This window comes from Balaenoptera musculus, chromosome 15 (genome assembly GCF_009873245.2).
Source record: "Balaenoptera musculus isolate JJ_BM4_2016_0621 chromosome 15, mBalMus1.pri.v3, whole genome shotgun sequence".
Taxonomy (NCBI): Eukaryota; Metazoa; Chordata; class Mammalia; order Artiodactyla; family Balaenopteridae; genus Balaenoptera; species Balaenoptera musculus.
Window position 1 is genome coordinate 19,737,443 of NC_045799.1, and position 26,310 is coordinate 19,763,752.

A 26,310-nucleotide genomic window follows, 5' to 3' on the forward strand; every position below is an offset into this window, starting at 1 on the left:
GTATATCTTTCCATCTGTTTGCATCATCTTTAATTTCTTTCATCAGTGTCTTATAGTTTTCTGCATACAGGTCATTTGTCTCCTTAGGTAGGTTCATACCTAGGTATTTTATTCTTTTTGTTGCAATGGCAAATGGGAGTGTTTCCTTAATTTCTCTTTCAGATTTTTCATCATTAGTGTATAGGAATGCAAGAGATTTCTGTGCATTAATCTTGTATCCTGCAACTTTACCAAATTCATTGATTAGCTCTAGTAGTTTTCTGGTGGCATCATTAGGATTCTCTATGTATAGTATCATGTCATCTGCAAACAGTGACAGTTTTACTTCTTCTTTTCCCATTTGTATTCCTTTTATTTCTTTTTCTTCTCTGATTGCTGTGGCTAGGACTTCCAAAACTATGTTGACTAATAGTGGTGAGAGTGGACATCCTTGTCTCGTTCCTGATCTTAGAGGAAATGCTTTCAGTTTTTCCCCATTGGGAATGATGTTTGCTGTGGGTTTGTCATATATGGCCTTTATTATGTTGAGGTAAGCTCCCTCTATGCCCACTTTCTGGAGAGTTTTTATCATAAATGGGTGTTGAATTTTGTCAAAAGCTTTTTCTGCATCTATTGAGATGATCATGTGGTTTTTCTCCTTCAGTTTGTTAATATGGTGTATCACATTGATTTGCGTATATTGAAGAATCCTTACGTTCCTGGGATTAACCCCACTTGATCATGGTGTATGATCCTTTTAATATGCTGTTGGATTCTGTTTGCTAGTATTTTGTTGAGGATTTTTGCATCTATGTTCATCAGTGTTATTGGCCTGTAGTTTTCTTTTTTTGTGACATCTTTGTCTGGTTTTGGTATCAGGGTGAAGGTGGCCTCGTAGAATGAGTTTGGGAATGTTCCTCCTTCTGCTATATTTTGGAAGAGTTTGAGAAAGATAGGTGTTAGCTCTTCTCTAAATATTTGATAGAATTCGCCTGTGAATCCATCTGGTCCTGGGCTTTTGTTTTTTGGAAGATTTTTAATCACAGTCTCAATTTCAGTGCTTGTGATTGGTCTGTTTATATTTTCTATTTCTTCCTGGTTAAATCTCGGAAGGTTGAGCTTTTCTAAGAATTTGTCCATTTCTTCCAGGTTGTCCATTTTATTGGCATATAGTTGCTTGTAGTAATCTCTCATGAGCCTTTGTATTTCTGCCGTTTCAGTTACTTCTCGTTTTTCATTTCTAATTCTATTGATTTGACTCTTCTCCCTTTTTTTCTTGATGAGTCTGGCTAATGGTTTATCAATTTTGTTTATCTTCTCAAAGAACCAGCTTTTAGTTTATTGATCTTTGCTATCATTTCCTTCATTTCTTTTTCATTTATTTCTGATCTGATCTTTATGATTTCTTTCCTTCTGCTAACTTTGTGGTTTTTTTGTTCTTCTTTCTCTAATTGCTTTAGGTGTAAGGTTAAGTTGTTTATTTGAGATGTTTCTTGTTTCCTGAGGTAGGATTGTATTGCTATAAACTTCCCTCTTAGAACTGCTTTTGCTGCATCCCATAGGTTTTGGGTCGTCGTGTTTTAACTGTCATTTGTTTCTAGGTATTTTTTGATTTCCTCTTTTATTTCTTCAGTGATCTCTTTGTTATTTAGTAGTGTATTGTTTAGCCTCCATGTGTTTGTATTTTTTACAAATTTTTTCCTGTAATTGATATCTAGTCTCCTAGTGTTGTTATCAGAAAAGATACTTGATACAATTTCAATTTTCTTAAATATTTCAAGGCTTGATTTGTGACCCAAGATATGTTCTATCCTGGAGAATGTTCCATGAGCACTTGAGAAGAAAGTGTAATCTGCTGTTTTTGGATGGAATGTCCTATAAATATCATTTAAGTCCATCTTGTTTAATGTATCATTTAAAGCTTGTGCTTGTTTATTTATTTTCATTTTGGATGATCTGTCCATTGGTGAAAGTGGAGTGTTAAAGTCCCCTACTATTATTGTGTTACTGTCGATTTCCACTTTTATGGCTGTTAGCATTTGCCTTATGTACTGAGGTGCTCCTATGTTGGGTGCATAAATATTTACAATTGTTGTATCTTCTTCTTGGATTGATCCCTTGATCATTAGGTAGTGTCCTTCTTTGTCTCTTGTAATAGTCTTTATTTTAAAGTCTATTTTATCTGATATGAGAATTGCTACTCCAGCTTTCTTTTGATTTCCATTTGCATGGAATATCTTTTTCCATCCCCTCACTTTCAGTCTGTATGTGTCCATAGGTCAAAGTGGGTCTCTTGTAGACAGCATGTGTACAGGTCTTCTTTTTGTATCCATTCAGCCAGGCTATGTCTTTTGGTTGGAGCATTTAACCTATTTACATTTAAGGTAGTTATCGATATGTATGTTCCTATTACCATTTTCTTAATTGTTTTGGGTTTGTTATTGTAAGTCTTTTCCATCTCTTGTGTTTCCTGCTTAGAGAAGTTCCTTTAGCATTTGTTGTACAGCTGGTTTAGTGGTTCTGAATTCTCTTATCTTTTGCTTGTAAGTTGTATGTTTTATATAATCTTAGTTATGTAAAAAAAAAAAATATATATGAAATGACACTCCCCCTTCCAGATAAATAAAAGTTTTGGGAGAATATTTATTGAAATATCAGGAGAAGATTTATTTTGGTTGTTGGGATTATTGGTGATCTTAATTTATTTTCTTCAATTTCTTCTATTTTGTTGTATGTGCTAGTTATTAGCTTATTCCCTTTATTGCCCTGCTTGTGACACTGGAATGCCATTCCTTTGTCAGCAACACAATGGTGTGATGTGTCAGTAGAGGGTGCTGGAGAGACACTGGACTAGAAAGGGGCTGTTTATCCTGGTTCTGGTATGGAGTCTTTGCTTCTCTAGTGGGAGGCAGCCAGGGGACACCCACTGATACTCACTACCAGGACATGACATAGTACCATGGGCTGCTTCCCCCAGCCCTGCAGAGATGCACACTTTGGGGAACTTCTCCACCATCCAGTGGACCAAAGCAGCACCATTGTGAACCAGGTCTGGATCTCTGTTCTGGGAAGTCTTCCAAGTCTGTTCCTTCCTTGCATTTCTTCCTCAGCCCTAGAGCTAGCGGCTGCTTCCTACTCTGCTATTCCTAAAGTCTTTGGAAATCTCTTTACCCCTTAGTGGGTAATCCCATGTTATAGTTAATAATTCTTTGTATTAAACTTTTCCTGGTCAAATTATTACATGAGTTTTGTCTCCTGTTTGGACTCTGACTGACTGATATATTGTATTTTCCCCATTTTTTAGAATTCCCATCATAATCAGTAAACAAATTAATGCTTATCTGCCCTTTATTAAGATGACCAATATGATATATATATGTATATAATATATATAATAAACACACACACACACATATATATATATACACACACACACACAGACATATACATGTGTGTGTTCCTTAATATAAAACTCTTTTTTTCAATTGTTTGGAACAAATATTATTTTTTATTGTAATAAATAATAAAATAGTCATATAGGGATACCTTGTTTTATTGCACTTTGCTTTATTGTGTTTTGCAGATATTGCATTTTTTTACAAATTGAAGGTTTGTGACAATCCTGTGTCCAGCAAGTCTACAGGTATAATTCCTCCAACAATATTTGTTCACTTCCTCTCTCTGTGTCACATTTGGATAATCCTTACAATATTTCAAACTTTTTCATTATTAGTATATTTGTCAAGGTGATCTGTGATGGGTGATCTTTGACATTACAATTGTAATTGTTTTGGGGTGCCGTGAACCATGCCCATATAAGATGGCAAATTTATGACTGCTCCTCCAACCAGCTGTTCCCCCAAGTCTCTCCTGCTCCTTGGGCCTCACTATTCCCTGAGACACAACAGTAATGGAAAAGCCAATTAATAACCCTACAATGCCTCTAAGTGAAAGGAAAAGTTGCATGTCTCTTGTTTTAAATCAGAAGCTAGAAATGGTTAAGCTTAGTGAGGAAGGCAAGTTGAAGGCTGAGACAGGCTGAAAGCAAGGCCTCTTGCACCAAACAGTTAGCCAAGTTGTAAATGCAATGGAAAAGCTCTTGAAGGAAATTAAAAGTGCTACTCCAGTGAACACACCAATGATCAGAAAGTGAAACAGCCTTACTGCTCATATGGAGAAAGTTTGAGTGGTCTGGATAGAAGATCAAACTAGCCACAGCATTCCCCAATACAGAAAAAGGCCCTAACTCTCTTTAATTCTATGAAGGCTGAGAGCAGTGAGGAAGCTGCAGGAGGAAAGTTTGAAACCAGCAGAGGTTGGTTTATGAGGTTTAAAGACAGAAGTTCTCTCCATAAAATAAAAGTGCAAGGTAAAGCAGCAAGGGCTGATGTAGAAGCTGCAGCAAGTTATCCAGAAGACCTAGCTAAGATAATCAATGAAGGTGGCCACACTAAACAACAGATTTTCAATGTAGACAAAACAGCCTCCTACTGGAAGAAGATGCCATCTAGGATTTTCATAGCTAGAGAAAAGTCAGTGCCTGTCTTCAAAGCTTCAAAGGACAGGGTGACTTTCTTGTTAGGGGCTAATCCAGCTGTTGACTAAGTTGAAGCCAATGTGCATTTCCCATTCTAAAAATTCTAGGACCCTTAAGAATTATGCTAAATCTACTCTGCCTGTGCACTATAAATGGAACAACAAAACCTGGATGGCAGCACATCTTTTTACAGCATGGTTTCCTGAATATTTTAAGCCCACTGTTGAGACCTTTTGGCTCAGAAAAAAAGGATTCCTTTAAAAACATTACTGCTCATTGACAATGCACCTGGTCACCCAAGAGCTCTGATGGAGATGTACAATGAGATTAATGCTGCTTTCATGCCTGCTGACACATCGTCTGTTCTGCAGCCCAAGGATCAAGGAGTCATTTTGATATTCAAGTCTTATTATTTAAGAAATACATTTTCTAAAGCTATAACTGCCATAGATAGTGATTCCTATGATGGATCTGGGCAAAGTCAATTGACAACTTTCTGGAAATGATTCACCATTCTAGATGCTATTAAGAACATTCAACATTCATGGGAAGAGGTCAAAATACCAACATTAACAGAAGTTTGGAAGAAGTTGATTCCAACCCTCATGGATAACTTTGAGGGGTCCCAGACTTCAGTGGAGGAAGTAACTGTAAATAAGGTGGACATAGCAAGAGACCTAGAATTAGAAATGGAGCCCGAAGATGTGACTGAATTGCTGCAGTCTCATGATAAAACTTGAGCAGATGAGGAGTTGCTTCTTATGGATGAGCAGAGAAAATAGGTTCTTGAAATGGAATCTACTCCTGGTGAAGATGCTGTGAAGATTGTTGAAATGACAACAAAGAATTTAGAATATTACATAAACTTAGTTGATAAAGGAGCAGCAGGGTTTGAGAGGATTGACTCCAGTTTTGAAATAAGTTCTACTGTGTGTAAAATTCTATCAAACACCATTGCGTGCTACAGAGAAATTGTTTGTGAAAGTAAAAGTTGATGCAGTGAACGTCACTGTTGTATTATTTTAAGAAATTGTCACACTCACACCAACCGCAGCAACCACCACCCTGATCAGTGAGCAGACATCAACATCGAGGCAAGACCCTCACCAGCAAAAGGCTACAACTCACTGAAGGTTCAGATGATGGTCAGCAATTTTTGGCAGTAAGGTATTTTTTAATTAAAGTATGTAGATTGTTGTTTTTAGACATAATGCAACTGCCCACTTAATAGACTGCAGTATAGTGTCATCATAACTTCTACTTGCACTGGGAAACCAAAAAACTCATGTGACTGGCTTTATTGCAATATTTGCTGTATTGCAGTGGTCTGGAACCAAACCTGCAACATTTCTGAGGTATGCCTGTAAATAATAATAATATTTTTTTCATAAACCATTCAGCACTTGTGACCAATTTTGGTATAGCACTCTCATGGCTATAATGATAAGTGGTACTTTTCTTTTGGTCAGGTTCTGCCATGAAGGTTTCATTTACTTTATTGCATTTGTAGTTTTCTATCAGTTTACATGTCCTGGGAAAAGGAATACGCTGTAGAGATTGCCATATGGAAGTTTTAAAGTGATCACCAGTAAAACCACCTGGGTTCTGAGATGTTCGGGGAAGTAATTTTTCTTCTTTGGTTGTCGGCATAACTCTGCATCAAGCCAGTGATGGAATCACACAGTGACCCAGGGCCATGAAGAGTTGTCAAGAAACTCAACTCAGATTCTGATTGATATTCAATGAAAAATAGTGGAAATCCAACTTTTGTCTGTTGTTCATGGACTCTCCTCTTCTCTCTCCTGACCATTCTATTTTTAATTTTATTTTTTATTATTTATTTATTTAACATCTTTATTGGAGTATAATTGCTTTACAATGGTGTGTTAGTTTCTGCTTTATAACAAAGAAAATCAGCTAGTTTCTGCTTTATAACAAAGAGAATCAGCTATACATATACATATATCCTCATATCTCCTTCCTCTTGCGTCTCCCTCCTACCCTCCCTATCCCAGCCCTCTAGGTGGTCACAAAGCGCCAAGCTGATCTCCCTGTGCTATGCGGCTGCTTCCCACTAGCTATCTATTTTACATTTGGTAGTGTATATATGCCCATGCCACTCTCTCACTTCGTCGTCCCAGCTTCCCCTTCCCCTTCCCTGTGTGCTCAAGTCCATTCTCTATGTCTGCATCTTTATTCTTGTCCTGCCCTTAGGTCCTTCAGAACCTTTTTTTTTTTTTTTTTTTAGATTCCATATATATATGTGTTAGCATACGGTATTTGTTTTTCTCTTTCTGACTTACTTCACTCTGTATGACAGACTCTATGTCCATCCACCTTACTACAAATAACTCAATTTCATTTCTTTTTATGACTGAGTAATATTCCATTGTATATATGTGCCACATCTTCTTTATCCATTCATCTGTCAGTGGGCACTTAGGTTGCTTCCATATCCTGGCTATTGTAAATAGAGCTGCAACGAACATTGTGGTACACGACTCTTTTTGAATTATGGTTTTCTCAGGGTATATGCCCAGTAGTGGGATTGTTGGGTCATATGGTAGTTCTATTTTTAGATTTTTAAGGAACCTCCATACTGTCCTCCATAGTGGCTGTATCAGTTTACATTCCCACCAAGAGTGCAAGAGGGTTCCCTTTTTTCCACACCCTCTCCAGCATTTATTGTTTGTAGATTTTTTGATGATGGCCATTCTGACTGGTGTGAGGTGATACCTCACTGTAGTTTTGATTTGCATTTCTCTAATGATTAGAGAGCATCCTTTCATGTGTTTGTTGGCAATCTGTATATCTTGTTTGGAGAAATGTCTATTTAGGTCTTCTGCCCATTTTTGGATTGGGTTTTTTGTTTTTTGATATTGAGCTGCATGAGCTGCTTGTAAACTTTGGAGATTAATCCTTTGTCTCCTGACCATTCTTGAGTCAGTTCAAATCAACAGTGCTTTGGGTACCACTGTGAAAGAGCCATGAGAGATGTTGAGTCATATAAAGGCCTGAACTTACCCTCAAGGAGTTAGCCATCCAACTGAAGAAAAAGGAGCTACTCTGCATTCACCGGGAACCAAGGACAGTGGTGGATGCTTTCTATCCAGTTTCTCACTTAACTCTCACCCAGTCATGAGAAATATAGGTTATTGTTCCCTCTTTGCAGAAGAGAAAGTTTAGTTTCAAAGGTAAAGGAACTTGTTCAAGATCATTCAATTAGCAAATGGCAGAGATGAGCTATAAACATAGGTCTATTGACTCCAAATCTCTTATGGTTTCCCTGAAACATCGTGTTTCATAAACACATCATTACCAAGCAAATCACCTATTTAAGTAACTGATGAAGGGCTTAGAAAGCCAGAGGGATGTAAGGTGAGCTGGGAAGGGTTCATGGAAGAGGCAAAGTGGTTGCTTTACTCTGCTTTCCGGGATCATTACTTTCTTGTTCTGCTAATTTGACAACTCATCGTGTGCTCTCTGGTACACTGCTTGTGCTGGTGTCTTGGGCAGTCATTTCCACCTGATAGCGTGAATTAGCTGTTCATGTCTCCTCCCCACACAATGAGGTCATCAGCACCCAAGAACTTGAATCCAAGTCTTTGGGATCCAAGTCCTGTGCTCCCTCCACCCAAGGAAACTCTGCCTGAGGGTCAGAATCAGAACTGGAAGGGCCTGGGTTCCTTGGAAATATTAGGGGGTGCTTTTCCAGCCATAAGATATTGCGATAATATTACTTTACATTTGTACCAAAATTCCCTTTTATATTGAGAAGATTGGCTTTAACCTTCACTCTGCCACTGATTTACTATGTGATCTTGGGCAAGTCATTTCTCTTTTAGGGGCTTTAATTTCTGGATTTGTAAGTGACAGATTTGATGTTTGTGGTCTATAAGTCTTTTTCTAGCAGCAGCCTTGAATTTTTCTGGTAGCTTCCTTGATCTATGGACATGCAGAATTAGGAGAATTGGGAGTGCCTCCCACCCCACCACCCCACTCCCTCTGGCAGGTTGTAAGGGTTGCATTGTCTAAAGACAATTTAAAAGCAATCATAAACCAACTAAAAGCCACCTTCATTTTCAAGTCTAAACAATGTTAGTAATAAAAACTTATCTCCACTGGGGCAGATAGCTTCCTCCCCTACCTTTTGATCCATCATTGCCTTATTCACAGAGCACACAGCTATTGCCGCTAGACGTTGTTATGCCCTGTCTTAGAAATGAATGTGCTGAAGACACAAAGAAGACAAGTGTCAGAACCCATGTCATGCCAACAGTGGCTTTGGATTCCTAATTCTTAATCCAGGGCTCTTTCCTCCAAGTCATATCCTTTGTGAACTGAACATGACAATGACCTTGTCAGGACAGGCAGAGGAAAATCTCCTGGCCTAGAGGAAAGCATTTCCTGGCTGTTCTAATAGCATAAGGGGTCTGGTTTTCTAATTTAAAAAAAAAACAAAACTTGAGCATAGTAGCATCAATGCAAACACTCTCAGGTCCATCAGTTAGAAAGAATCAAATAGTTACTTAGGCTTCAGGCATAAGAAATCTGGGCTCAAATTCCAAACCTGGCACATAAACGTCGTGTAAACCCGGGCAACTTTTGTAAAATGGGGTTAATATTACTTTGAACAAAATGTTGTCAGAAAGAGTGGATAGATAATTTGCATTAAGTCTCTAGTTCGGTGCCTGGCTCGCGTGTGTGAGTCTTCTGTTTCTGATGCCGCGGTTAAAATGAACAGCCAGCTTGTTCCAAGTATTCAAGCACATGGAGGGTGAAGATCCCTCTTGCCCCAGGGTTCCGAGGGTGGGAGAGGTACAGAGGACCTCAGCCCCAGCGGTTCTGTGCTTCCGTAATTCAACCCACGTGGGTCACTTGGTGTGTGGGTACAGGCTGTGCTGTGGTTGCAGTGCATGTGAGCTGGGAGCACAGCTGGGGAGCTACAATTTTAGCTCCAGCGTGGAATTTCCTGGTTTTGGGGGGGTCTGGAGTCCGAACTTTCTCTGGTGCTGGTGCTGCTTTTGCTGCCAGAACCAGGCGGTAGACACAGTTTATTTCCACCCGACCGCCCAGGGTGAGGTAGGAACCCTCCTCCTGGGCCCTCTAGCACGTGGTGCTGGCCAGGGCGTCCTGAGCAAGTTCCAGCAGCTCCTTCCTGCGCGAACGCCTGTGGGCTCCGACCATCACATTGCTCAGTCAGGCCTGGGTGGAGAACTGTTTGTCTCTGCCTGGAAAGGAGGAGGCAGGTTTCACAGCTTCCCTAATAAAAGGTTAGTTATCCTGCCCCTGGGTCCTGAAATCCAGTTAAAAAGTTGTGGCTTTCAAGTACCTTGATTTGTACCCAAATGGAAAAGCCCTCGTGGTTCCTGAATGACTTAATGGTCCCAAGTTGCAAGAAATAGAATTCACATCTGGCTAATGGAAGCAAATTTAAAAAAAAAAAATTGTTTTTGAAGTATATAGTGGATAGTTCAGAGAAATAAAGGAAAATCTGCACTTCTCAACCTTGAGAAGGATAGAAATCAGGAGAGCTTGAGGGAATCTCAGCAATAGGAATGCATGGGAAATCTCAAAAAGTGCCTCTAGAAATATAGTTCCAATGAGTTATGAATTTTCATACTTGACTCAAGATTCAAATTCTCTCAAAGAGGGAGTCCAATAGGCCAGGGTAAAGAAGTGACAACCTCTCAACTTTGCATGTCCTGAAATATAACTTGATTGTTTGTTGTTCGTCTGATGCTCAAATTCTTGGAACCAACTCACAGTAACCAAACTCATAAACAATGGATGTATAAACCAGATAACATTGAACCAATGTACAGTCACCATTACTTTCCAGGTGAATATATTTCTTCTGTTTATTATCAAGGATCTCTTCCTCTACTTCTTCCCTGGTGTGAACATTCAACAAAAATGTTAGAAAGTTGTTCAGTGAACTTGGAGATGAGTGAACTTAAGGGGTAACTTTATCCAGTCCAGAGACTAATTATGGCCATCTTTTCTCTTGTTCCATTTTTTTCCCCTAGGCTTCGTTCATATTACTTCTCATTGCTACCCCATTCACTCAGGAGACAAAATACCAGTTGGGTGTCTGAATTTCTAGTCTGGAGGGCTCGCCAAGGCTACCCCAATGAGACTCACAGTTGATTGCTTTCACCCTAAAAAAGTCAGAGTGGTTCTGCCTCTCCCTATAACTGGAAAATGTCTTCTTTAACCCTGTTATTCTTTCCACAGCTAATGTTGTGTATAACACACACATCTGTGCTGTTGCTGGAAGCCTTCAAGGAGGACTGTAGAAATTATTTGTAGCCAATATTTTACTGATAGAGAGTGGAGACCAATATGACAGAGCAAGAAAGTGCATCATTTTTATGCTATTTCACTGAGCTGTTTTCGTAAACCACACCCTGCCCCACCCCATCCCATGTCAAAACAGAGATAAAAACAAAATGAAAAGATCCTACCAGACCATGAGCCTTAAACACATGGTAAATACAACAATTAAGGATAGGTGTTCTGGGCTTCCCTGGTGGCGCAGTGGTTGAGAATCTGTCTGCCAATGCAGGGGACACGGGTTCGAGCCCTGGTCTGGGAAGATCCCACATGCCGCGGAGCGACTAGGCCCATGAGCCACAATTGCTGAGCCTGCGCGTCTGGAGCCTGTGCTCTGCAACAAGAGAGGCCGTGATAGTGAGCGGCCCGCGCACCGCGATGAAGAGTGGCCCCCACTTGCCACAACTGGAGAAAGCCCTCGCACAGAAACGAAGACCCAACACAGCCAAAAATAAATAAATACATTAAAAAAAGAATAAGTGTTCTTCAAAAGGCATGAAAGATACTTTTCTGGGCTAGTGTGTGTATTTTGAAACTGTACTTGGTTGTGTGAGCCAGCTGGGTCCTCATATACCACAGCCTGCAGAATTTTTCATATTCAAATCAGACTCATATTGCTTCAAGAATTGCAAGACTATTAAAGACACATTGATAATATGTAAAAGAGACATTTGTGTAGGTTGTTAAGTTAAACAGGAAACATAAGGCCTTAGGCTGTGTCTGGTTCTGTGTGATGCCAGGAAAGTAGATATTTCCAAATATAGACAGATTGTGTGACACTTCAAATGATGTTGCATTAAATAACACCCTCCCCCCGCCTCCACTCTGTAAATCAGAGTTCAGACTTCTAGCAATTCCAAACATCTGGAAAAATACACAGGAAAATAATTTAGGAAATAGATAGATAGATAGATGGATACTGATGCCAGAGCATCAGGTGATGAAATGTCCACAAATCAGCAGCAGGGATATTAGCTCTAGTGGGGTAGTGTATCTGTACTTTACGAAGAAATGAAAGGAAGACGGGAAGCCAATTAGGAGAATACTGTAGAAGATAAATGAGTCCTGGGTACAAAATTCATCTCCCCAGGGAGTTCTCAAGAGGTTAACTTGAGGAAGACGGCGGTGGCTGCTTCAAGTTCTGGACACCCACTGCCCTTCGCTCTGGCCTGTTGGTCTTAATGTTGTTCTATTCTGTCATCTGAGGCCCAAGGCAATGGATCACAATCATAAAGTCACCAGTTCAAGGAAGTCTTTGTTGTGCTGGGATCTAGGAGGACTGGGAATAAGCTAAATCTTACTCATGTCTCAGATGATTTCAATGTGTTTTGGATACCTTATACTGAGGGGACACAAACCAGCCCATATTAGTCATGTAGGGACGGGTAGTGGCAAGTTTAATCCTTAATCCTGTAGGAAAATACACCATCTTGATGTTGCACGTATGAGGTCCAAGGCATATCTAACTGTTCCAGAGGAATAATTCAAAGATGAGAAAGCCAAGCTTCCTAAAAACACAAAGAAAAATAGTAAATGATGCAAGTACCCACAAAGGCAGCACTTTGGGGGAAAGGACAATAGCATGGTTCTTTGATGAGAGCTCCATAATTTTTCTGGAGAGAATCTGCTGCTATTAGTTTATTAGAAATGTTATTCTTGACAAAAAGGTGGCAGTAAGAATAATGCTGTAGCTACATCCTTGGAAATATGTAAATGGTTGGCAAAGAAACAGTTTACAGGCCCCCACGTACCAGCCAGAGAAAGCCCAGTGGGGTATCAATATAAGTTTGATGGAAGGAATAATCAAAAGGGAATAATCTAAAGGGAATAATCAAAATAGCGGTGGAGGTTAAATCAAGAGTATAATGGATAAGAAAATGGGGAACCTAAACTTAAAAAAAAAACAGTAAGGGCAAAATTAGGAGAAAATGCAAAATTATTGTTGGAATATTTTGGGGAGGGTGGAGTTGAAGGAAATAAATAGCTAGAGGACAGTGAATCAGAAATACAGCCATGCAGAGTGAATGTGATAGAGATCTGTTTTTTATGGAGAGCTTAGTGTCTGGGACTTGGTTTTAACCCCCGTCCTATCATCTAGAGGTAGGGAGCCAAGAACTAGGCATAGGGGGATGGGAACATTAGTAAATGGATAACAGCTACAAAAGGACCAGATGTTGGGTATATTTTCATGCAGTAAAATGCTTGATTTTGGTGTGTTTAAGTGCTAAGTTATCATGGATGAACAAAGGTTCTGAATCTTCTATGTGTAGATTATAGAGGCTACATCTTAGCTTCCTTCTTTAACTCCAAATTGTCAGTGGACTACTGAATGGTGACTTCAAGTTACACTCTTGCTGAGTACAGAACCTGGGCTGAAATAGAAGGAGCTGCCTCCATTGATAAGCTAAATTTGGTTCTGCAATTAGCAAAATGAAAGACTGGACTTGCCCCATTCTAGATGCCATATTTACTTACTGGTGAGGGAGCACACATTATTTCTGGGTGTCTAAAGACAGACTTTCCTACAGATCTCTTTCGTACAATGAAAAAAAAAAAAGCTCTTTCCATAGCCACAGACTTAGTAGAGCAGAGATTTCTCCAATATTCTTGGGCTTAAGCTCTGGAACTGGTGTATGATGTTCCTTCTTACCCCATTACCTCATGATGTGCCCACGAGACAAGGGAATGGGGAACCATGGACCAGAAAGGACGATGTTTGACAACTTGAAAGACATTGAATAAAAGAGGCGTTTCTGCAAAGTGAAGACCTTACAAGGGGCAGGGGAGTAGTTTTTCTGGCTTAGACCAGAAAATGCATGTTTGTTAAGAGATGGCCACACGACCATGACTTCACCTTTATGAGGAAGATAAAGATGATTGGAAAGGCTTTTCAAGAGAAAGAATTTTAAGGAAGCAAGAGTCAAGGCAGAGAGGTCAAACAGGTTTTACCTCTCAGGGAAAATTTAATGGATCCACAGGAGGGATGTAAAGAGATAGGTTATGCTGTGATAGATTAGCATTGTCGGCATGAATGTGAAAATAAGAAGGAGTTGCCTATGTCTTGCTACATGACCGTGGCATCATTGGTCAGTGTGGGCCTTTGGCCCCATTGAATCCGAGAGTCACTGTAGAGCTTTAGCTCTTAGGATTTTTTTTTTTCTAAGAAAAGAAAAGAATGGAAAGACAAGACAAGACACTAACATGTACTGAAGACCTATCAAATTTTAGTCATGGGAGAAAGTGGGTTGAATGGCCCTTTTTATAAGACAAGGGTAGATCTCTTCATTAAAAAAAAATCTGTTGGGTAAAATTGGATATAGAGAGTTGGTGCTGGGAGAGAAAAAGGAGATGGGATAATAAACGTATAGATAATAATGGCTTGGCAATAAAGAAAATGAAGACAACTTGTCTTGGCTACAAACTGTCACCCTGTCCTTTAGGGGTAGGGGCGGAATTAGGCAAGAGGGATGGGAACCCTAGTGTATGAGTGGCAGCTGCAAAAGGAAGGGGTGATATGTATCTCTTAGTGCAGTGGAGTGTTTGGTTCTTGTGTGTTCAAGTGTTAGGTCACCATGGATGGGGCAAGGTTCTGAATCTTCCATGTGTGCATTGGGAGGAAGGTCACCTTATGTCAGTAAGGCATGAAACTTGAACTCTAAGAGAAATTCTTTGAGAAAAGTTTCAAATAAAAATCTTTGGCAATTTGTGTATTTGTCAACATATTAAAGCTCTTTGAGTCCTAAATTCTATGTAGTGAAAAATCCCTGGTTAACTTTTTCCACCAAATTATTTCACTAAAGAACTCTTTTTTTTTCTCACAGAACCATGGAACGGGTAGAAAATGTCCCCTGGAATTCTGACATAAGCAAATGCCACCCTGATAAGCAGAATAAAATTGTTTTGTCATACTATGTTGTCTAAGTCCATCTGGGCTGCTATAATGAAATACCGCAAACTGGGTAGCTTCTGTGTTTATAACAACAGAAATTCATTTCTCACCGTTCTGGAGGTTGGAAGTTGGAGATCAGGGTGCCAGCATGGTCAGGTTTTAGTAATAGCCATCTTCTAACCTGCAGACTGCCGATTTCTCACGTGTCTCCACCTAGTGGAAGGGCCTAGGGATCTCTGTGGGGTCTCTTTTATGAGAGAACTTATGTCGTTTATGAGGACTCTACCCTAATGTCTCCAAAGACCCCTCCTCCTCATACCATCACATTGGGGGTTAGGATTTTAAAGTCTGAATTTTGAGGGAGACACAAAACATCCAGACCACAGCCTATGCCTGCAGGTTCTATGCCTCTGGGACAGATTCTGGCTACCCAGAACACTTGACGGCCGGTGGTTGATAAGGAGAGATGTCTTCCTGGGCAAACAGCTCTGTATCGGGAAGAGTTTTTCACTTTTCATCCCAGAGCTGGGTGTTTCATCCACAGAATCTCCTTATGACGTTCATCTGCTCCTTTCCTTCCTGAGTTCCCAACTCACTCCCATCGGCACCAGGAAGGGACGAAGTGAGGCACATGGGGTCAGAAGGAGGCGGCTGTGACTTCACAGGACCTGATTGATCCCTGACGCTGAGGAGCCCCCACCCGGCATTTCATTTCAGAGCCATTTCTGCGGGTTAAAGAAGAGGTAAGCTCCCAGCCTCAGCTACACTATGTAAAAGAACTACTTATGGCCTGTTCCATCTCGCTGACTTTTATGGTGATACTTAAACCAAAATGGTGAACTATTACACTTCATAGCCTGCAAATAAAAGCAGGATGTTAAAAAGTAGGGGCCATAACCTCTGATTGGGCTGAAACGGCTTGTAATCTTGAGACGACTTAGTTTGGCTCCCCAGGGCCAGGGCCCAGGGCACTATGGCAGAGCCAGACAATGAATTGTGGGGTCTCTCGGCCCAGGCTACGCGCTCGTGGGAAGCAAGCATCCCTTAGTAATGGTGTGGTGATGAGCATTAAGCTGTGTTAAATCAAAGGTGGTTGCGAGAGGGGGTGGGGACGGGAAACAGAGAAACAAGTCATGCTACCGTTTTGCAAGGCAGTGAGCTTGGGATCCTGCTCTCCAAGCCTTGCTGGAGAGACCCTGTCCAGAGCCTGGTTTTCCTTAGATACAAATGTGGCCTCAGAATGTGTTCGTGTCCATTAGTGGAAACCAGAAGGCTACTCAGACCCTCAGCCAGAAGTCCAGGGTGTGCAACAGGGATAATGCAACCCATGCTGGTGCCTGGAAATAGTGCACTCTTTGATGGTGATATTCATTTAAATGAATGAATAACACCTTTTGTCTTTTGTTTGCTTGTTTAAGTTACATGAGCACAAGAAAAAGTTCAAATACTGTTTGTCTTAGTTTGGGGTCTCTCTAAAGCAGATGCTGAGAGAAGGATTCAGGTGCAGGCAGTTTATTTGGGAGGTGATCCCAGGAAGCATGCTGGGAACTGAGACAGGGAAGGGGGAATGCCAGTAAAGGGGGTGCGAAAAGGGGACGGGGGGCTGCTGTGGATAACCGGGGTACAGTCCACAGAGACCCATGAGAAGCTGTGAAGAACACACTTCAGAGACGTAGGAGTGTTTATCCATAACTTCTGTCCCTCATGAGTTGAGGTCTGCTCACAGGGGCTTCTGACCTGGGCCAAGCCAGCAGAGCAAGAAAAATCCTAGGGGCAAGAGGGAGAGAGAGAGAGAGAGAGAGAGAGAGAGAGAGCAGGCTTGGGGACCTTGAGGTCGAAGCCAAAGTAATATATATGGGAACTGTAGGCAAAGCTGTAGGTAATCTTTGGGGTGGGCTGAGGCAAGCCCAGAGCCGCATCCACTATGGCACTAAGTAATACAGTAAGAAAAGGAAAAAAGGGCCTTTCTTTCTTCTTGTCAAATAAACCCAATTCCCATTTCCCAGAATGAACTACATGTAACAGTTTCTAATGTGGAATCTCTCTCTCTGTATATATATAATAGATACATAGTAAGTGTATTCTATATGTATATTTTATATAGTCCTACAATATTTTTTTCAAAATAATACATAAGTACCTACCACATCCTTTGTGACAGTTATATAGTATTCTACAGAAAAGATATACTATATTTTTTTGTGATCTATTTTAATAAATTAGAATGAAACTAATTCATGAAATGCATAATAAAATGTAATTTAACATGTATATCTTTACACTTTTCAACCACCTGGCAGGACAGAGCTCAGTCACTGCTATTAGATTGGGTGACTCTCATCCACTTGGTACTAGATGCTGTGTGACCCAGGATGTCACAAAATTCTCTGTGCTTTAGTCTTTAGTATCTAAGGAATCCAAATACACAGAGTACTTACCTAAAAGATTTGTGGAGAGGATCAAATTACATCATTTGTGAACAGAGCTCAGCGTATCAGAAAAGTTCAATAAACATTAGCTGTTAGCATTATATTCCACAAACAAAACAAAACAATCCTTTGTCAGGCCACGTGTGTTAAAGAAAATAAGAAAAGGAATCAGTCATTGTAATCACACGAGCTCTGCGCGAACTTTAAAAAGTATTTGAGGGGCTTCCCTGGTGGCGCAGTGGTTGAGAATCTGCCTGCCAATGCAGGGGACATGGGTTCGACCCCTGGTCTGGGAAGATCCCACACGCCGCGGAGCAACTAGGCCCGTGAGCCACAACTACTGAGCCTGCGCGTCTGGAGCCTGTGCTCCGCAACAAGAGAGGTCGCGATAGTGAGAGGCCCGCGCACTGCGATGAAGAGTGGCCCCCGCTTGCCGCAACTGGAGAAAGCCGTCGCACAGAAACGAAGACCCAACACAGCCAAAAATAAATAAATAAATAAATAATTAAAAAAAAAAAAAGAAGCATTCAGGTATCTCCATCCGCACCTGCATTTGATTGCAACTGCTCCAGATGCCCTAAGAATTGTTCAGCTGAGGATTTCAAACACCAGAACCATGCAAAGTTAAGAGTGGTTTGTTACAAAGCAATCTATCCCCGGAATTGACACATAGACCAAAATGCAAAAGAAGGGCACCCCAGGCTCTGCTTTCCTCATCATCAAACTCATTTTGCAACCTCATTTCATCCACCAATTATGTAGCAGTTTTTGATGGAATCTAGAGACAATTTATCTTCCATAATGCCAATTAGTAGTTTCACAAAATGATCGGAAGGTGTTGCCCCCATATGTTCATGCAAACACTTCAAATTCCACTACAACTTTTGGTTTAGAAGAATTTTACACAGGTGAAACAGCTCTGTGATGTATTTCCAAGTATATAGGCAGAGTTCTTATAATTAGTGCATTTATATTGTTTTTAGCAACAAAATTTGTAACAGAGAAGATGTTTTCCAACATTCATTTTCAAACCACTCTCTCCATAGCCTGTTTCATTTACTGAACAGATATTTTGTTCCTTGTTTTTAAAATGTCACCTTAACCTTGAAGTGAGAGGTTATATTTATTATTATTCTTAACATCATTGTTATTATTATTATTAAATTATATGTAAGTGACATTATACTGACAGGTATTTCAGTGGCAGAAAAATTGTTCTGTAAACTTAAAACACTTGTCATTTTATAAAAGAAAAATAAATAACCTTAAAGCTAGCAGCTCTTGAAGTTCTTTGCTACATTATGAAAATTATTTTTATTGTCACTATCTCATTATAAAGGTAAATATTCTTTTGTATTTTAAAGATCTTTTACAAAATTAAGCACATGATAATAAACTGTAAACATTTTTTGCACACCTACAACTTCAACTATTTTATTTTATTTTATTTTATGTTTTTGCTATAGATGTAATGATCTAGTCTATGAATTTCATATCCAGAGCTTTCTTTGTAACCTTACCTGGAGTTAAAAAGAAAAATAAATCCCACTCAATTAGTCACTCTATCAGTAGATCCACTTATAGTTATTTCATAAAATGTTGGTTTCATAACAAAGTCATGTATTGCTGAAATATTTTTTTCTCCATTACATATATTCTTCAGTGTTAAAAAGAAGTTTATTCTGTATTTCATGTCACAAATTCCACAAGTAAGGAAATGTTAGAAATATCTGTACTTTCACCCAACTCTACAGCAGACCTCACATAGCAAATAATTTCTTTTAAAACTTGACTCTTCAGATCTTCAGCAAGGTTTTCTCTGCATCTTCTAACTGAATCTGCTGACAAAGGAATACGTTTTTATTTGTTACCATACTGTTTTCTGTGTAACCTTTCAACTGTTTTTCTTGTGTTGGGAAGATTGAGTATTTTCTCCAGTGACTTTTTTTTTTTTTTGGCTTTGCTAATAAGCAGTAAAACTCAAAACAGGCTTCTAAACATTTAATGGGAAGTTTAGTGAAATTTTGTCAAGTACTTCATTGGCTATAGCGTGACTTTAAACATGGATGGAAATATATAGTCTTGTTTCCACGTTCTGGATGCTTAGTTTCCAAATGTCTTGAAAAGTATGCCTGATCATGCAAGCTTTTTGGTTAATCTTGCAGGTGACAGATTAAAAGGTAAAAACCCAAGTTCTAGGGAGGCCAGGGGAGAGACAGTCACAATAATCCAAGCAGAGCTGATGAAATTAAAGTTGAGCAGGAGTTTTGGGGATAAAGAATACATCTGAGAGAGGCTCCCCAATAGTTTGAGCTTTGTTATGTAAATCATATTTGATAATAATTATTACTGTCATCCTATAAAAAGCATTTTGAGATTACAAGAAATAAGTAAAAGTAATTCAAATCTTTCCTCACTTTGGAATTATAAAGAAGAAAACAAATAGTCAAGAGATGTTAATTTCTCTACTGAGGTCTCTGTAGGGCTTCATAAAGTGGAATAAGCAGCAAACTATAAGAAAACATTAAAAAATTTTTTCCCTTTATCCGATATTTTCAGTATTTCCCATATCCGTGGCAGTTTCTCTTTCACAAATTTCTCCTCTTTCTGAACTCAAACAAGCAAATATATATATATATATTTTTTAACATCTTTATTGAAGTATAATTGCTTTACAAAGGTGTGTTAGTTTCTGCTTTATAACAAAGTGAATCAGTTATACATATACATATGTTCCCATATCTCTTCCCTCTTGCATCTCCCTCCCTCCCACCCTCCCTATCCCACCCCTCTAGGTGGTCACAAAGCACCGAGCTGATCTCCCTGTGCTATGCGGCTGCTTCCCACTAGCTATCTATTTTACGTTTGGTAGTGTATATATGTCCATGCCACTCTCTCACTTTGTCACAGCTTACCCTTCCCCCTCCCCATATCCTCAAGTCCATTCTCTAGTAGGTCTGTGTCTTTATTCTCGTCTTGCCACTAGGTTCTTCATGACCTTTTTTTTTTTTTCCCTTAGATTCCGTATATATTTGTTAGCATACTGTATTTGTTTTTCTCTTTCTGACTTACTTCACTCTGTATGACAGGACCAAAAGACAACCCTCAGAATGGGAGAAAATATTTGCAAATGAAGCAACTGACAAAGGATTAATCTCCAATATTTACAAGTAGCTCATGCAGCTCAATAACAAAAAAACAAGCAAATATTTAACGTTGATGTCTTTTTACCTGGAAGTGTTCTCCTCATCCTTTCTCATTGGCCCATTGTCATCTCTTCTCTGGATTTCCCTTCTCATTTCAGTGTCTACCCAGCTGTCCTTCAGAGAATGTTCCCCTCTGATCTTCAAAATAGGACCCAGGCAAGAGAGGGCGGGGAGCTTGAGGGAGCAGTGAAAGAAAGGGACATCACTAGAATCCTTGTTAACGCTTAGGGGAAGGAAAAGAGCCTGGGAACCCTCTTGTGTTGTTTTATTTTCCTTTGCCCTATAATAAACAACACGCAGACTTGATGGTCATAAACTTGACCCTTCTCAGAGATTGAGCCTGTGATTTAAGGAGCTATGGGAGGATGTGGTGTGGTTGACAAGGAGTCCTGGAGGGCAGCAGCCTTAGATGAAGGAGCTGAGCCAGTGATTTCACCTAAAAATTCCTTCAGATAAGTCTTTGGGGGTTGAAATTAATGCTTGCCCAATGAATGTAGCAAAAATTCTTCTCTCTGTCTCTTTTTCTCGTGGCAGAAAAGGAACATCATGGCTAAGGGAGCAGGGAAGGTACAGAGAACTCCCAAAGCAATAGGGGCTGTTAATATAAGCTGTTCATGTGTCTAACTCCCGTTCTGGAGCATCAACTCTCTGTGGACAGAGATGTGCCGATTTCATTCTTATATTCCTGGTGCCCAGCAGTACAGGTGCTTAAAAAGGTAATTTCTCCTTTGTAAATTTCTTCACTTTCCAAATTTTCTTCATTTTTATAAATATAAAAATTCATAAAATTTTCTATTGCTTGCTATAAATGAATGAATACATGAATGAATGAAAGAGTAAGAGAAAGAAGAGACATCCGAGTGTTAGCTTCAAAAGCAAAGGTGCTTCCATAGAGCTCGCATCCAGGTTTGTCAAGCTTCCTATTGTTTCCTCACACCTTTCTGTTGCTTTGGCAAAATCCAGGTTGCACAGGTACTGGCTACTCCATCCCATTGGCTTACAGCCAGAGGAATAGTTTATTTCTTAACAGTCCCAGCCCCCTTTCTGCACGCCTCTCCCCCGGCCAACATACATTCATCCAATCCCATCCGCCCACCCATCCTCACTTCTTTCCTACCTAATGAGCACTTTCATCTATTAGGTAGATTTAGAGTTTTGTCAAGCTTGCTTCTTAGTTCTAATCCACATCCCCCACCCCCTTCCTTCCTCTCTCTCTTTTCAGGTTAATTTTTCTGATTATATGCAACGCACTGCAGCCATGTTAAGACACCAACTGAGTTTCCACTTGGAGGCTTGGAGGAAAGATTACCATTAAAACGTGACTTCCATCCACTCAGCTGAAATTACTATTGATTGCCAAAGAAAAATATTTGTGCTGTGAAGCTGGGAGCTATGATGTTGAACCGTATTAACATAATGTTAGCATAGCTACGGGTGTTTAGTAGCACGCAATCAGATTTGAAATGAACGTTGATTATAGATGGAGATTAATGTTCACATATTCATAGGAACACAATGAGAAGAGCAATTTCTTTTCTACTACAGATCAATGGTTTCCCCATTCAATTATACAGCTGTAATAATTGCATTATGCTGAAATATTTTTAATGGCTAATTTCTTTCCTTTTGTGTGTGTGTGTATGAGATCTTTTGTCAGTGATAGCTTCTGCAGCCCGAGGACAGCATAAGATGTTTTAATCACTGGTGTCGTTTTGCAAGCTTTGACCAAGCCAGTAATTTCCCCCTTCTCCCCTTCTTTGCTATCCTCTCTTATTATCATCCAGAATCACTTCCTGGTTGATTGAAACAGAGGGACTTGCCTCAAGTCTTTTTTTTTTTTTTTTTTTTTAACATCTTTATTAGAGTATAATTGCTTTACAATGGTGTGTCAGTTTCTGCTTTATAACAAAGTGAATCAGTTATACATATACATATATCCCCATATCTCTTCCCTCTTGCATCTCCCTCCCTCCCACCCTCCCTATCCCACCCCTCTAGGTGGTCACAAAGCACCGAGCTGATCTCCCTGTGCTATGCGGCTGCTTCCCACTAGCTATCTATTTTACATTTGGTAGTGTATATATGTCCATGCCACTCTCTCACTTTGTCCTACCTTACCCTTCCCCCTCCCCATATCCTCAAGTCCATTCTCTAGTAATTGCCTCGAGTCTTTTCTTCACTTGTTCTGAGAGTGAAGACAAAACTAGAAACCTACAGGGCCGTGGAATGCTCCATCCTTTCTGCACATTTGCTGGGGGAGAAATTGATGAAGAGTCACAAACATGATGTATAGGACGCCCGTCCCCCAAAGATTCTTGTTGTGTCTTTATAGATACGCATAAATAAATAATTTTGGAGCCTTTCACTGATTAAAAGGCAAATGAAAATGCTAGTGTCTTCACTACTCAAAGCGAACTCTGAAGACTGATGAAACATCGATGTTTATATTGTAAAGATATAATATCAATAAGACAGAGATCAGCTCTGTTTCTAGAGATAATGATGACCTCCTGCTTCCAGGACAGATCTCAGAGGAAGTCTGCCTGGTGTTTTCTTCTTTAGATGAGCACCGTCTTATGGTAGAGTCGTGATATCCCTGTCTCATGCCCTTCTCAACTGTTCTGAGGGTGAAGGCTGGGATTTCTCTGATCTGGTTTCTTGCATCCTTGTGCATTAAGCCTTGTTCAAACTTAGTTGAACAGAGTGTGGCACAGCAGAAAGAAAGCCAACTGTAAAGATCTGCCTGTAAATGGAGGCTCAAAGGGCACTGTCCACTTGTGCACCCTTTGGCTAGTCATTGACAATTCGTGATCTCAGTCTTTCCCCACTGGAAGGTAGAAAACTTAACACCTAACTCACAAGGTCATGGTGAAGAAGAAATGAAATTGAACTTGAGCCACAGTGAGTGTAGCAGAGCTTCAGGTGGCCGGTACCTCATCTCTCAGCCCACCTGCGATTTCAGGTGCTGTTTCAGAGTCCAGTGCAGAAGACTCATGTTTGACAACACCTCGCCTTAAGTGCTTGATGAACTTCTTTCTGCTTTTCTGACTCAAGGTCTTTTTCAAAATCTCTGGAGCCTACTCAGCCCTCTCCTGAAAGGGTAGAAGAATTAACACCCTCAGGAGCTATCCTTAGCCAGTGGGGAACTGAAGCAGGTGGATAAACGCCCCAATCTCCCAGAGGTCCCACAGAGTTAAAATCTGAAACCATAGCAAACACTCTTATGTTGGCATTTCCTCTCTTCCTGACATGTACCCAGCTCCTTCCATCCTGTCTCTGGAGATCAGTCTCCAAATAAACTTCCTGCACCCAAACTCTTTCTAATTCTCTGCTCTCAGCAGGGGAATCCAAACTAAAGCAGTAAGTTTAGAGACTTACACAAGGCTTTGGAGACAGACTGACCTGGCTTACCTGTCTCTGTCACTCATCTACCATGTGATCTCAGGCAATGACTTCCCATCCTGAGCTTCTGTTTTCTCATCTGTAAAATGGGTATACTAATGAAATCTGTCTCAAAGAGTGAATGAGATCTTGCAGGCAAGCCTTTAAATAATCTTATTTTCTATCATTAATATTTTTATTAAAAGTGTCTAGCACAACATGAACACTCAATGAAATGTAACTTCCTTTCTGTCTTTTATGCTTGAGACAAAATAGATCTGGGAACAATAATAACAATAATAACAATCAATATGTACATTTTCCCCCCATGGTATGCAATACCATATTTGCTGCTCTGCTGTATACAAAGAAGCAAGGCTGGATACAGCTTTCATCATCAGGGGTGTTGCAAAGTCTTGGCCATCAATTTTATTCTCTAGAGCTTTTTAAAAACACACCTCCAAGGAGAAAGAGGATTTTGTGCTCCCTGTGCCCTCTCCATGGGGTACAAGCTGTACAGGAAAAAAAATACTTCTGCTACTCAGTGATGAACAGGATATAAGAATACTATCTGATCTATATATTTTTTCTATCACTTTTTGGCATTTTTGGAAAGCATGCAAACCTAGGGAACTAGTTCAGGGCAGGCAAACTAGGCTGGAGATACCCGGGATTTGATGTGCTGTATTAGGTAGCGGCACGTGGTCCTCAGGAAAGATGCTTCTTTTCTGTGGCCCTACCAGAAGCCAGTATTTTATGTTATTTAGTTTCTTATTCCATTACTCCAAAAAAAAAAAAAAAAAAAGTATGAAGTGGCTACTATGTGGTAAGCAATGTGCTCACTGCTGGAGATAGAATCTTGAGTACATGGACTTACTTCCTGGTTTTTTTGGTTCTTATGATATAGACAAGGACAACTAAACACTCACATAAATATATATAAGATTGCAATTCTGGTGATAAGAAGAAGTTCTTATAGGAGAAGAGAGAGCTTCAGAAGCTAGGAAGACCCTAAAGGATTGTGAAACATAAGCTAAGACCTGAAAGAAGAACAGGAATTAACTGGGCTGGGTGAATAGCATGGCAGGGGTGAAGAGGTCTTTCCAGTTAGAAGGATGTACATCCTTTGTTATAGTCTATCTCCCTTTATTTTTCTTTAGACTACTCTTTGCTGCCATATAAATTATATGTCAATTCTTTATTTTTTGTCTCTTCCACTAGAATTTAAAGTCCTTGAAGGCAGGGGCTTTGTGTGTATGGACCATTTCTCTAGCTCCAATGTATGGATACGTGTGCAACAGCCCTGGGGATTGAGGGAACATGGCACACAGCATGCAGAGCTGAGCTCTCGCAAGCCCTAAGTCCTTTCCCATGAGTCCTCTGCTTTTGCGAGGTTGGACATTGGGCCCCTTTACTCAACATTCAACACAGTCTGTGAGTTCATGTATTTAGCAAAAATGCCATCTTTGGCATGGGACACAGTGCGTTGGGAGTTTGATGGCCACGGTGGTTTACTCTTAGGACACGCTATATCTCAAAGGGTCAGTTTAAGCCATGGAGATCCACTTCTCTTCCCAGGGACTGGTGTGGAAGTAGGTCTGTGACTGGTTTTAATTGACACAAAGAGAAAGCTGATGGTGGGTTCTAGAAAGGCTACCTAATCCTTAAGAATACATCAGAATAGATGGTCTTCTTCTTCCTCTGAATGTTTTCATGTCTGGATGTAAACTCTCAAACTGTCTGGCCTGAGGGGAACCATCTTGAGGACAAAGTCCCTAAGCTGAAGATAGCAGAGCAGAAAAATGGAAAGCACTTGGGTCTTTGGTGGAGTGGTTTAACCTCTGAATTAGCTAAACTTCAGGTCTTCCTACCTCTGGCTTATTCATTTAGTCCCATTGGGTTTTCTCCCACAGCTGAAAGTGTCCTTAAAACTCACCTTACCTGCTACTGACGTCTGGTACAACTTGGCACTTCACTTTTCTTTATTTCCATCCTTCCTTTCCTCCTTCTTTTTCATTTGTATTCAGGTGTGCACGACATTTACCCCAGTGATGTTGCTGGCTCCCTAAAATGCACACATTCATACATGGTCCTTGCAGAGCGCACTCACTCGCACACGTGCATACACACAGACACAAACACACACTGTTAGTCTAGTCCTAATCCTGGTTGGGCTGAGACTCTAATAAGTATACATTTATACATCAGAGCACCTCTGTCCTAGGAGCTGCCCACCTTAAGACCACCTTCCGGGTTAATCAAATCGGCTTGGGGTCATATTGCTTCAGCTCAACCTGAGGTGAGAAGTATGGCTCTGGGCAAGTTACTGAGCCTTTCTTAGCTTCAGCTTTCTCATCTGGAAAATGGGGATAACAACAAGACCTAGCTCAAAGGGTTGGTGGGACATGTTAATCTATGGAAAGCACTTAGTATTGAGCAAAACACGGAGTAAGCACTCAGTAAACTAAGCACTTCCAGGGTAACTCAGGCAGGAGTTTCCCATTTTGCCTCTTGTCTCATTGTCTCTTTCTCATTGCTCTCCTCCCGGCCTTA

At 40.2% G+C, this 26,310-nt stretch overlaps 1 long non-coding RNA gene across 2 annotated transcripts in view; it reads left to right on the forward strand.

The window, feature by feature from the left end:
- The window catches only part of LOC118881524, a 72,806-nt gene extending 47,105 nt beyond the window's left edge, over positions 1-25,701 (forward strand). The window contains exons 2-4 of one of the 2 annotated variants that reach the window (XR_005016557.1): positions 15,286-15,484; positions 20,911-21,092; positions 25,671-25,701. This is a non-coding gene — a long non-coding RNA (uncharacterized LOC118881524). Of the gene's footprint in view, positions 1-15,285; positions 15,485-20,910; positions 21,093-21,598; positions 22,204-25,670 lie in introns of those variants that run through there. The other variant, XR_005016556.1, reaches the window with a different exon arrangement.
- The last annotated feature ends 609 nt before the right edge of the window (positions 25,702-26,310 follow it).